This window comes from Sinocyclocheilus rhinocerous, unplaced genomic scaffold (genome assembly GCF_001515625.1).
Source record: "Sinocyclocheilus rhinocerous isolate Xijiao unplaced genomic scaffold, SAMN03320098_v1.1 scaffold678, whole genome shotgun sequence".
Lineage (NCBI taxonomy): Eukaryota > Metazoa > Chordata > Actinopteri > Cypriniformes > Cyprinidae > Sinocyclocheilus > Sinocyclocheilus rhinocerous.
This window is the reverse complement of record NW_015634005.1, coordinates 19,658-33,036: the sequence shown is the minus strand read 5'-3', so window position 1 is coordinate 33,036 and position 13,379 is coordinate 19,658. Positions and strand designations below refer to the sequence as shown.

The following is a 13,379-nucleotide window of genomic DNA, read 5'->3' as shown; positions in this document are numbered from 1 at the left end:
CATCCTCAACTATCTCGACGACTGGCTCATACTCGCACAGTCTTGTGATCAGTTGTGCGCACACTGGGACCTGGTGCTCAGAAACCTCAGCCAGTTGGGTCTTCGGGTCGACTGGGAACAGAGCAAACTTGTGCCAATGCAGAGGATCTCTTTTCTCGGCATGGAGTTGAATTCGGTCAGCCAGACAGCACGGCTGACCCAGGAACGTGCTCAGTCGGTGCTGAACTGCTTCAAGACGCTCGGTCTGCTCCATATGAGACCGCTTCAGCACTAGCTCTATGGCCAAGTCCCGAGGTGGGCGTGGCAACGCGGTACTCACCGGGTTCAGATTACACCGGCCTGCCGCAGAACCTTGGCATATCAATTGCCTCGAGTTGCTGGCAGTACGCCTTGCCCTGAGTTGCCTCAGAGGGCGCCTTCAGGTAAGGGACATTCTGGTCCGCACTGACAACACTGCGACCGTTGCGTATATCAACCGGCAAGGTGGTTTACACTCCCGTCGCATGTCGCAACTCGCCCGCCACCTCCTCCTTTGGCGTCAGAAGCATCTGAGGTCCCTTTGTGCCATCCACATCCCAGGAGTGTTCAATCGGGCAGCCAATGAGCTGTCTCGAGCAGCACTTTCAGGAGAGTGGAGACTCCAGCCTCAGGTGGTTCAGCTGATCTGGAGACGGTTCGGAGTTGCTCAGATAGACCTGTTTGCATCTCCAGAAACCACCCATTGCCAGTGGTTCTACTCCCTAACCGAGGCAACGCTCGGCACGGACGCACTGGCACACAGCTGGCCTCGGGGCCTGCGCAAATATGCGTTCCGCCCAGTGAGCCTGCTCGCACAGACACTGTGCAAGATCAGGGAGGACGAGGAGCAGGTCTTGTTAGTGGCTCCATATTGGCCCAACAGGACCTGGTTCCCGGAACTCATGCTCCTTACGACAGCCCCTCCCTGGCCTATTCCTCTGAGGAAGGATCTGCTTTCTCAGAGACGGGGCACCCTCTGGCACCCGCGTCCAGACCTATGGAAACTCCATGTGTGGTCCCTGGATGAGACGCAGAGGTTCTAGGTGACCTACCCCAGGAGGTAGCGTTCACTACCGCTTCAGCACGTGCTCCGTCCACGAGATGGGCTTATGCGCTGAAGTGGAACCTGTTCGTCGAATGGTGTTCCTCCCACGAGGAGGACCCCCTGAGATGTTCGGTCAGAGCCGTGCTTTCCTTCTTGCAGCAATAGTTGGAGCTTAGGCTGTCCCCCTCCACTCTTAAGGTTTACGTTGCTGCTATTTCTGCCCATCACGACCCCGTAGAGGGGAGGTCGGTGGGGAAGCACGATCTGGTCATCAGGTTTCTTAGGGGGGCCAAGAGGTTAAATCCTCCTAGGCCTCCCTCCCTACCCACTTGGGATTTGGCATTGGTCCTAAGAGCGCTACAAGCTGCCCCCTTCGAGCCTTTGCAGTCAGTCGAGTTAAAGTTTATTTCTATGAAAACCCTGCTCCTGACTGCATTGGCCTCGATCAAGAGGGTGGGGGACCTGCTGGTATTTTCAGTCGACGAATCGTGCCTTGAGTTTGGACCGGCTGATTCAAGTGCAACACCGAGACCCTGGCCCGGCTATGTGCCCAAGGTTCCTACCACCCCTTTCGGGGACCAGGTAGTGAACCTGCAAGCGCTGCCCCTGGAGGAGGCAGACCCAGCCCTAGCTTTGCTCTGTCTTGTATGCGCACTGCAACAGTACGTGGATAGAACTCAGAGCTTTAGGACCTCAGAACAGCTCTTTGTCTGTTATGGTGGACAGCAGAAGGGGAAGTCTGTCTCCAAGCAGAGGATGGCCCACTGGATAATGGATGCCATCACCTTGGCCTATGAAGCACAAGGTGTGCCCTGCCTGCTCAGGCTGCGTGCTCACTCCACTAGGGGTGTCGCATCATCCTGGGTGCTGGCTCGTGGTGCCTCGCTAGCCGACATTTGTAGAGCTGTGGGCTGGGCGACTCCTAACACGTTCGCTAGGTTCTATAGCGTGCGTGTCGAACCGGTTTCCTCCTGTGTTCTCACCTCAATCGGGCAGTGGCACTGAGAGGCCCGGTTTAGAGTCGGCTTGCGGAGTCCTGGATGCCTAGTTCTCCAGAGAGTCCCCTGACCGGGCAGACCCTGACGAGTCCTCCAGCACTCCAGCGGCCAGACGTGGCGGAGTGTCCGGCGCCAGGCCTTTTAGCCAATGAATTCCTGAAATCTGGTGTGAGGCTAGTGCCCATATGAGTGAACTGGTTGGCATCTCATATGTGTATTTCCACGGTACAGTTACTAGGGCCGTGTTTCCCCTGGCAGACCACGTTCTGCCGTCTCTAAATGATGCAGCCATGAGCCATCTCAGAGACTTACATGTGCATTAGGGCCCCTCGGGGTTACTCCACGTGAGTAAATGTCACTTAACCCCCTCTGGGAGGAGGTGACTCCACAGTGTGTCCTCTTCTAATGTTGGGTTGCGAGGAACAGCTGTAGTCGACTTTCTCTGTGTAGAGCCCAGTCCTATCGTCTGCCTTATAGGAAGGATCCAGAGGCCTACACAGGGCACTGGAGGGAGCAGCACCTGTGGCATGTTGGTAGGGATCCCAATTCGTCGGTCATCACCGACGTGACGACGAGAGTGACCGACTGAAAGGGAACATCTCGGTTACGTATGTAACCCTCGTTCCCTGATGGAGGGAAGAGAGACGTCACGTCCCATCGCCACAGTTGCTGTACCACCGCTGAGCTGCCACCGGCTCGCCTCCTCAGCGAAAGCATGAATTAATGCGGTACACCTGTCAGATGCGAAATGCGCATGCCAATGTCCATTGGCTCATTTAGTTACACTCGAAGTGGATTGGTCTCTCTGGCGAGATCCCAATTCGTCGGTCATCACTGACGTGACGTCTCTGTTCCCTCCTTCGGAAACGAGGGTTACACACAGTGCACAGCTGTAGGTCTCCGGCTAGTCATTTTATTTATCATGTTAAGTCATGCTATTACTGGGTTACTGAAATAGTTATGCTTTTCAGCTGTGGGACCACTATTACATAAAATTGTGTAAATTAATGCAGATTGTCTGTTGTTCTTACAACCTTGTGTTAGCAAGTAGCAAGAATTTGGTTTACAAACTGTTATGTTACATCAGTCATCCACGTTAGTGGTCGGCTAATGCATGTGAAATTATTGATACAGTTAATGATATTCTGTAGTTACATACACTTGTTAATGCTGATGTAGGGGAGTTACACAGTTACATCTCATAATGTAAGACAAACTGAGTGAAAAATTACTGAGAAATGTCCTGCTCAAGTCGTCCTTGTCATGGAGGTTGGGATTGATCAACTAGTTCTTCCAATGTTTCATCATCTCTGACTCGGGCTTGAGCTGAAATTCAGATAAGGTAATGGGCATTTTGTTTTTGACACACGCTGTATGTGGTAGACCAATCACAACAGACAAGCCATCTGACCAAACAGGGCAGAGTAAGCTCATAGAAAGGAGGGTTTTAGAGAAACTGAATTCAGACTCTTTGAGAAATTAGGTGATGTGCAATGTATATTATGAAGAAATGAAAGTGTTTTTTTGACCTTGGATGTATGTAAACCTATTGTAGGAGACCCCCAAAACAAAATTAGGAACCTTTAAAATAGCATAATAGGGGCACTGATTATGGTATGCTGGGAAAACTGAAATGACCTATAATCTTTTAAGAATGTATATAATAAATATATAATACAGTGAAAAGAGTGGTGTACAGTGATTATCAGAGGCATCTTGCTTTTTCAAACTGAGGGGGCGAGCCAAATGGATTTTGAATGCAGCTTCCAAAAGAAGAAAAAAATAAAAAATAATTACATATGATAATTAAGTTCTGTTATTACTGTGGATATTAAATAAATAGTGTTGTCTTTTAGTGAATTTTACAGTTTTTAAGCTAAAATATATTGTAATAAGCGTATGCTTAATCACTTATATAGGGGTCCTTGGAATTTTTTCCCCCCTGTAAGGGGTCTCTGGCCCCAAAAAGTTTGAGAACCTCTGGTTTAGCCGACTAATCTAGGGTTTTTCAAACATGCCTTGGAAGCTCTCAGCATTGCACATTTTGTATGTCTCCCTTAAGCCAGGCATACACTGTGCAAATTTGGACACTCGGGAGGTTGTGAGCCCTTGTAAGAATTATGAATCAGTTAACATGACAACTGTGTCAAACCAATTGGTACACGGTTCGACCATATTGCATGCCAAGCCGGCGACAATTATCGGAAGCTCAAGAGGTTACTCAGTATGGCTCGTAACGGCTCGTAATTCCTCTCACACGATTAAGTCATGACCATACAAGCATCAACGACTGACAAGCAACAATTACTCCGACTGAAAAAAATTAAAAACTCGCTTGGAAGCTCCTACAACAGCAAAAATCACACCTTGTATGCCCGGCATTATCAAACACACCCAATTCAGGTCTTGCATTCTCTACTGATGAGCTGATGAGTTGAACCAGGTGTGTTAGATGAGGGAGACATATAAAATGTGCAGTGCTGGGGGTCTCCAGGACATGTTTGAAAAAAGTCTCAGGTTACTAAACGTACAGCTAGCTGATGTTATGGGGAAACACCTTTCTCCTTGAAATACTGAAGCCTTATTCGGTTAATGCCACTGCATCCCAATGGCCAATAGTGCACAAGCTTGTGAAAAAGTAGCAGGAACACGAGTGGCTATACTTTAGAATCCTTCCACTGAATAACTTCCACCAAAACACACAAAGAGCTGTAAAGAGAGCCTAAACTGTCTGGTACGTTCAACATAAATGCACAAAGCACACACAAGGTAGCGTGGCTGAAGGTGTGGCAGGGTGGGTGTATCCTGCCCAGCTGCCGACTCACTCAGGGTGAAAGTTGAGAGAGTTATATCCATGGCTCTGAACATTGTTAAGAGCACTTTAGGCACATAGTCTGGTCTTGGTTTAAGGTCAACTTTACAGAAGTTAGGGCCAAAAACTATGCAAGTCTTGCTGACTGAAAGAGCATGCATATTGCCGACTCGCTTAACGGTAGTGAGTGTGAGTAAAAGTGAAAAAGAGAGCCGTCTCGTGCCCCGTAAAAACTTAATAATCAGATTATGTCTCCCAACTGACTGGTTATCCACTTCATTATGAAAAGCTGATACAGCAGCCACCTACACTTTGAGCATAGAGAGTGTACAGCCATCACCCAAACGCTCCTGTAAGAAGGAGAAAATGACCAGGATCGGGCAGCTTACCAAATCCTCGTCCCTAGAGCTGCACCAATTCAGAAATACTTTCTATTTGTGAGTTTTACGTCTAGTAGATACACTTCAGAAATCGTTCTCAGCACTTGCTATGGAAGCAAAACTGATGCTGGCAGGCTCTGTTGAATGGCCAGACTTGCAGGTTCCATAAGTCTGGGCTGGGGATGCCAAATTTCCCTGCCTGATTTTGCACAATAATTGGTATAGGATGTTCAGTGGGGGAAATGCAAATTTCCACTCTCTCGGCCAGCAGTGAGCAACCACTTCCAGTTTGGAATTGCAGGCAAGGAGAATTGAAGCATGGATCTAAGAAAGGTGTTTCCCCATAGTGTCAGCAAGCTGTACACAACGTCTAGAGACCATCTCGAAAGGGAACCCTGGGCTAGTAGACTAGTCTCGCACATCCCTACTTAAAAAAATAATAACATTTTTGGGGTGAACTATCCCTTTAATACAGGGGTATTCAATTAAAGTTCCAACAAGTCCGGTCTCTATATTTCTTTCCCAGCGGAGGTCCGGAGAAATATATATATTAGGGGTGGAACAGTTCAACTTACTCATGGTTCGGTTTGTATCACGGTTTTAGAGTCACGGTTTCGGTACAGTATGTGCTATGTTTAGGGAAAAAATATACTGTAAAAGTATATAAAAATATATAAAATAAGAATAATCTAACTACAAGCAACAGCACAAATAAATACAATAGAGTAAAGATACAAATAAAATAAACAGTGATTTTCAGTTTTTTTTTTTTTTTAGGTAGGTCTAACAGTTTTTAGGTACATTAATTGAATAAAGTAATGAAATGTAAAATTTCACTGTATGAGTGAATTCTTTGTTGTTGCTGTTTGATTAATAGTGCTGTCACTTTAAGAGAATGCACTGATACAGTACGTTTAGCCGGCTATGTCTTCTATATGATACTTACCAAGACGGGCATTTTGACATAATTTGCTATTCAATTAAAGTTCCAAGAGGTCCGGTCTCTATATTTCTTTCCCAGCAGAGGTATATATATATATAGGAATAGTTACACACAGGGGCGTCGCTAGTTGGGGGAAAAGGGTGACAGAGTGCATAGGGCCCAGAGGTCTGGAGGCCCGCGATCACCTACTGGCCATCGGGAGCACCGGGACATTCCATTCGAGTAGTGGGCCGATCGCCGAAATGAGGGAGACCTCCCCAATATTAGGCGCTGTTTTTAAATTACAGCGCATGCGAAACCGCATTAAGTAAATACTCCGAAGGTTTGAAGCAGCGCTACCCGATGCATCCGCCAGCTGTGTGTCAAAGCAGAGCGGGATCAGTCACCTGCACAGTGCTGACGAACGTGTGCCACGCTTCTGCCACGATTTATAAGCGATAAACAGCGCAAGTCACTTGATCCATTCAGATGTGACACAGAATTGTTATACAGTCGTGTGATATGAGAACATTAAAGGTTCTAGTGATGCTGGCTGTAAACAGCCACGACAATGAGGTATAATGGAAAACACCAATAGGCTTGTCAATTCAGCACCATAGTAATTTAACTTGAAGTTATTAACACTGTACAAATAGCCTATGTGTTGGCAGAAATGTATTTATATGATGTTGCTACAAAGAACATTATTTTGTGTATTTGGTGTAAAGAAATTTGTTTATGCAGTTTAAGGTTCAAAAAACACATTCTTTTCCACATACTGTACATTATTGTTTCTCCTCTATGCCCCGTCTTTCCAAAACGCGTAGATTTTTAAAAGGAAAACTTGAAATCGCATCATATGACCCCTTTAACACTGTACAAATAATGTGTAGGCAGAAATGTATTTATTATAAATGTTACGTTATTAGATATTGGGAACTATTTTAATTTCATAGGTGTTTTGTAGTTTCTTCATATTTAGTTTTTTTTAACTACAAATTTTATAGTTTATTATTACTTATTATTTATTTTAAAAACCATATAACCATGGTAATGAGGACCATGGTTTTATTTCTTGTGACCACCATCCTACTAATACTAGTCAGCTAAACTCTGCTTTCTAAGCAAGAACTTCTTTCTTTTTATATGTTATAGTTCTAATGAATTTTAATTGAAGTAAAAAGTTAATTTAATAAGGGCCTGATTAAATATAAATATCAGTGTCTTATATAAATTAGGTGTTTATTATTTACAAATAATAAAGTTCTTAAAGGGAGATTCACCCAAAAATGAAAATTGTCATCATTTACTCAACATCATGTCATTCCAAACCTGTATGAATTTCTTTCTTCTGTGGAACATAATTTGAGAAATTCAAGAAATTTTTGTCCATACAGTAGAAATCAAGAGTAACCAAATGGGTTTGGTAACATTCTACAAAATCTTCTTTTGTGTTCAACAGAAGAAAGACGTTTGGAACGACATGAGGGTGAGGAAATGATGACAGAATTTATTAGCAGTAACTTTCCAGCAGTCTAGCTCAAAATCAATGCTTTACTGTCAAGTGTTTTTATATGTGACAAAAATGCATTATAAAGTTTGTTGCATTTGTCGTGAATTCAGTAATATCTCTCAGTATTCGTATACAACGCACACGGGAATGGATTGAATGAAGGGCGTTTGGCTCGAGATAAAAATATATATATATATTAGAAGAAATACCACTGAAAGATCATTACAATAAACGATCCTGAGCGCTTGTGGTGTGAACCGCTAAGGTTGTTTTGAAGCGCTGCTCACTTTATTTCGAACTGGTGCTGCCGTTTCCATTATGTCTCGTGGTCCGGTTGGAACCAAGCCTAGGTCCGGACCTGGACAGCGGTCCACTATTTGAATATGCCTGATCACTTGGCCTCCTGAAATATGGCTAAAAAGGCAAATGTTCACTATGATCTCATGCAAAATGCCTATTTGCATCAGAAGGGAAATGTATAACGTAGATAGAACCATAGACATTGATGCTTTAAAATACCTCCTGCATATTAAGAGCCAGACGTGCTTCCTCCTTTAGCTGGGAAAGGTTTAATGAAAGAGGAAATAGATCATAGCATTGTTTAATGTGTTCCAAAAAAGTTCATTTGAAAGAAACAGCAGTAAAGAGAGACAACAGCAGATATATGTCACAGTTGTTTGCAGGCAAGTAGAATTGAAGCATGAATCTATTTTAAAAGCAGTATGCTTATTAAAAGAAAACAATAACACTCGGGAGCAGAGGAAACATGCAAGCGACACAGCAAAACAAATCATACAAAGATGAGAATAGGCAAATAACTGAAACTGAAGGCTATAAATAGACTAAAGAAGGAACTAAACAAGGAACAGGTGAACATAATCAGTTACTATAGAAACAAATTAGGACATATACAGAAACCAAGGCAACCAAGGAAACAGGAACTAAACATAGGAAATGAGAAAACAGGAAAAATAAAATAAAATATAAAAATAGAGGCTCTGTACAATATAACAGCGGTGTTGAGGAAAGGGTGAGAGAAGAAAGTTTGTGAAGAATCAGTCAATGTTCAAAGTGGCATTTGGATGTTTCAGCTATGACTAATTTGCATTAGTGTCAGAAGGCACTGATGAGCAATATATATATATATATATATATATAATGTATGTTACTGATGGTTTACTTTTATTTATTTATTTTTTACTATTTTGATTTTGACATTAATCTAAAATTAGTGACTTGCATGGAGGTAAAATTGGCGATTCAGTAGAATTTGTGAAATTTCTTATGAATTCATGATTTTTTCATGAAATATTATCTTATTACCTTAATGTCCTTTTTCCTTGTAGGTGTTGTAACAGTCTCTTCACTGTTGCTATACTCTTGATCCTGTTCCTGCTCCTGCTCCTGATCTAGACTGAGGTCGGGATCAGCTTCATCTTCATCTTCAGAAAGAAACTGTGGCTGCTCACTCTCACTTTTCTGAGACAGATCATCATGAATTTCACCCAGTGTGGGCACCGGTTGACAAAATTCTGTTTGACACACAACAGCAGATTGTTCAGGGCTTTACTTAGAACTGAGACAGTCTATCCATGCAATGGAAAAAAAAATGTTTCACTTGAACTTTGTTTCTGCAATTTCATTGGTTTAATTCAGCAAGGCCAAATGCCAATCAAAAACATGGATCAGTTGCTGAGTTCTGCTGCAGTCTTCTATAGATTTTCATGCTAATCTGGTCCTATTTCGTATGAATGCGCACTTTTTGTTTTTATTATATGAATACGTTTTTAAAAAGTATTTAAACACCCTCACTGCTGCCTCCCTCACCTCCTGTCTTGCTGCTAAATGGTAAGATATATATTCAAAACAAAGTTAGGCAGAGCTAAAATCAGCTCTGTCTAACTTTGTTTTGAATATCTATCTTACCGCTACTCTTTACTGTATAGATATATATAGCTCAATTGCTATCACATATATGATATTATCTGATATTGTCTATCAAATTAATCTGACATTGTGTTTAGCATTATTGCTAGCACAGTTCATTAGCATTACATTCACCTTTTGACATATTTATATTTAAAGTCTCTTTTCTCTCCTTCGCTCCATCTTTTACAAGTCCATCAAACAACAGTGGTAAGTCAAAATCAACCAACAAATGGTGAGTCAGTGATGCTCCTGTTATTGTCAGTTGCACTGTTTTTAGTATGTTAGCGGTGAGGGTTTCACATGTTATACAGAAAAGATTTTATAATTAGAGATGCATCCAAACTTTAATCGAGGTTAATAAGTATGGAAAAGCTTTAGATTAGGCTTTGGATGTGGCTAGTTTAGTGAGCCCCGTACATAGTCATTTACATTTAGTCATTCAGCAGACACTTTTATCCAAAGCAACTTACAAATGAGAACAGTAGAGGCAATCAAAACCAACACAAGAGCAAAAATATGTAAGTGATGTGACAATTCTCGGTTAGCGTAACAGTACACGTAGCAAGGTTTTTTTTATATAATAAATAAAAAGAAAACAAGTAGATAGAATAGAAAAAGAATAAAAGAATGCTAGTGCTAGAGGGTCTTTTTCAATAAAAAGAAAACAAATAGTTAGAATAGAAATAGAATAGAAAGTGCAGTTGTTAGAGTGTCAAGTGTTTTTATTATTTTTTATAAATAAGATAACAAGTAGAGTGTTAGTGTTAGAGGGTCAAGTGTAGATGGAAGAGATGTTTTTTTTAGCCATTTCTTGAAGATGGCTAAGGACTCAGCTGCTCGGATTGAGTTGGGCAGGTCATTCCACCAGGAGGGAACAGTTAATGTAAAAGTCTGTGAAAGTGATTTTGTGCCTCTTTGGCACTTATAATGTGCTGTTCACTTGCAGAATGCAAGCTTCTGGAGGGCACATAAGTCTGAAGTAGTGAATTTAGGTAAAGGGGTGCAGAGCCAGTTGTTGTTTTGTAGGAAAACATCAATGCCTTTATTTTTTTTATTTTTTGGAGCAGCTATTGGTAGTATAGTCGCATGACACCATGCACCAGTTCCTACTAAAACTCCAAATAAGCTCTCCTACTCAGTGACACACCCAATGAGAAATCTGTCAAAAGTGCACTAGTTATCAGAGATTCTATTGTGCAGACTGTACAAATAGAGACACCAGAAATGGGTTAATGGGTTTTTAATAGGCAATGTTACTCAAAATTGCATTTTGTTCTGTTGAAACGATTAACTGTTAAACTTCTGTTACTAAATGTTTACTTTCTTGTAAGTTTATCATTTGGATCCTTTATTTTTTTCTAGTGTGGTTGTTTTTATCAGATCCTGAAAGCTAGACAACTCAGAATGGTCTGACTTTAGTTTTGTTTAACTATACTAAATAAAACATATCTGAACGAAACAGCAGACGAGCTGAATGAGATGCAGATTCACTCTCTGACAGCAGGTGGTGCTTATGAACAGCAATGATACAGTGTTTCCTGAGTTACCGCTGTAAACAAAGCAGAGCTGCCTTATGAACACTACTTTAATATGCATTGTTCAGAGGCAAGATGAAAAGAAAATAACATGTAAACTTTTCTAAAAAATAGTCAGTTCCCCTCAGAGATATATTCATATAAACTCCTACTTCAATTTTATCGATAGGAGTTTTGTAGTTTAGATGATTATAGTATAATGCGTGAGTATAATGAGTATAATGTGTAAAACTGTAGAATAAAACAAAAAGATTGTATTAAACTTTTACATGAAAAATGTTGAGTCCAATTATATCCAACATGAGATAATCATGCAAAATGTTTACACAATATACATTTACTGAGATAAGTGCTTAATAAGATCTTAAGCAATACAAATATATTATAATATAAACAGAATTATATATTTCACAATCATGCATTATGAAAACAATTATTTCTACATGTATTTATTCATAAACATACAGAATAACATAAATCAACTAGATGAGTAAAGTTTGTAAACAAACTTTGAAGTTGGCTTGAGAAAGCCTAGCCTGAAAGTTTCAAGCAGTTGTAAAAGCTTGACGTTTGAAAGATTAGATAGATTAGATAGATGTTGATAGCATGATTTACCACATTGCTAACATGATTTAAAATGTTGTTAACATGTTGCTAGCATGTTTTAACATGATTTACATGTTGCTAGCATGTTTATCACATGGCTAACAAGATTGAACATGATGTTAACACATTTATAGCATGATTAGCATAATGCTAACATGTTTCTAGCATTATTAGCATGTTTGCTAGCATGATTAGCATGTTGTTAACATAACATGTCACTAGCATGTTTCTAGCATGATTGACATGATTAACATATTTCTAGCATGATTAACATGTTGTTAACATGTTTCTAACATTATTAACATGATTAACATGTTGTTAACATATTTATAGCATGATTAGCATGTTGCTAAAAAGTTGCTAGCATTATTAACATGTTGCTAGCATGATTATCATGTTAACATGTTGTTAGCATGATTAACATATTGTCAGAATGATTTGCATGCTGTTAGCATGTTGCTAGCATGTTTCTAACTTTGTTAACATGTTGCCTTTGGCAAGCACTACTAATAAGTATGCAAGAGAACAATAGTGATGCTTTGCCTAATAGGCAAGCACCACTAATGATAAGAAGTGTAAATAGCATTTCAGTAAGTTGGCTTTCTCAAGCCAACTTAATAATAAGAATCTTAAATACAATATCAGTAAGTTGGCTTTTTTTCAAGCCAACTTAAGTTTTTATAGCATTTCAGTAAGTTGGCTTTCTCAAGCCAACTTAATAAGTATGCAAGAAGACCAATAGTGATGCTTTGCCTTTGGCAAGCACCACTAATAATAATAAGTTTAAATAGGATATCACTATGTTGGCTTTCTCAAGCCAACATAACTAGATAAACAAGTTTGTCAAGATACACTTTGAAGTTGGCTTGAGAAAGCCAGACCAGAAAGTTTGAAAAAGTTTTAAAAGATTGAAGTTTGAAGGTTAGGTTTGAAGTAGATTGAAGTTTAAAATAGTTTTAAAGATTAAAGGTTGAATGTTTTGAATCTATTAGAAAAACAGATTTAAATTTGAATTTTGTCAGTTGGAGTTTGAATAGTCTTGGCTCATTTGAACATTCCGTCAATGTAACTCTATAGGATTTTTATGATTTCAGACAGTCTGAAGATCTGAGCTGAGTTTGGTGGATGTAGCTTGAAAGCTCTAGGAGAAGATACAGTCAACAGATGTTGTAAGAAGAATAATAATAAGTCAAAATCGCATTTCAGTAAGTTGGCTTTCTCAAGCCAACTTAATAATAATCAAACTTTACTTACAGGCAGTGCCTCGTTAAAAGTAGGGTATGTAATTTTTCAAAAACACTTTAGAAAACTGATTCGGGCCGAATAGCAAAACAAACTTGTAGCCAATCAGCAATAAGGGGCGTGTCTACTCGTGATGTGGAGGGGAGAGCTTTCAGTGCATGGGACGGACATTAATCGAGCCGAGCGAGAGAGAGATAGAGATGGCGGATAAAAAACAAGAGGAAAACGTCTGCGGAACGATAAGGCAAGAAGTAGGACCCGTGTAAATATCGGATCAGCTTTCCAGCGCTGGAGAGAACTCAAGGAGCGGAGGCCTGCGATCGGACGCCGAGGTTGCTATGTTTCTTCTCAGTAGGTGAGTAACACCGTGTCTACAACA

At 40.7% G+C, this 13,379-nt stretch overlaps 1 protein-coding gene across 1 annotated transcript in view; it reads right to left on the bottom strand.

The window, feature by feature from the left end:
- LOC107744841 (uncharacterized) overlaps positions 1-9,216 on the bottom strand; it is a 73,362-nt gene extending 64,146 nt beyond the window's left edge. Inside the window, exon 1 of the mRNA XM_016558662.1 lies at positions 9,012-9,216. The gene's annotated coding sequence lies outside the window, so the exon portion shown is untranslated. The remainder of the gene's footprint in view (positions 1-9,011) is intronic.
- Between the last annotated feature and the right edge of the window lie 4,163 nt (positions 9,217-13,379).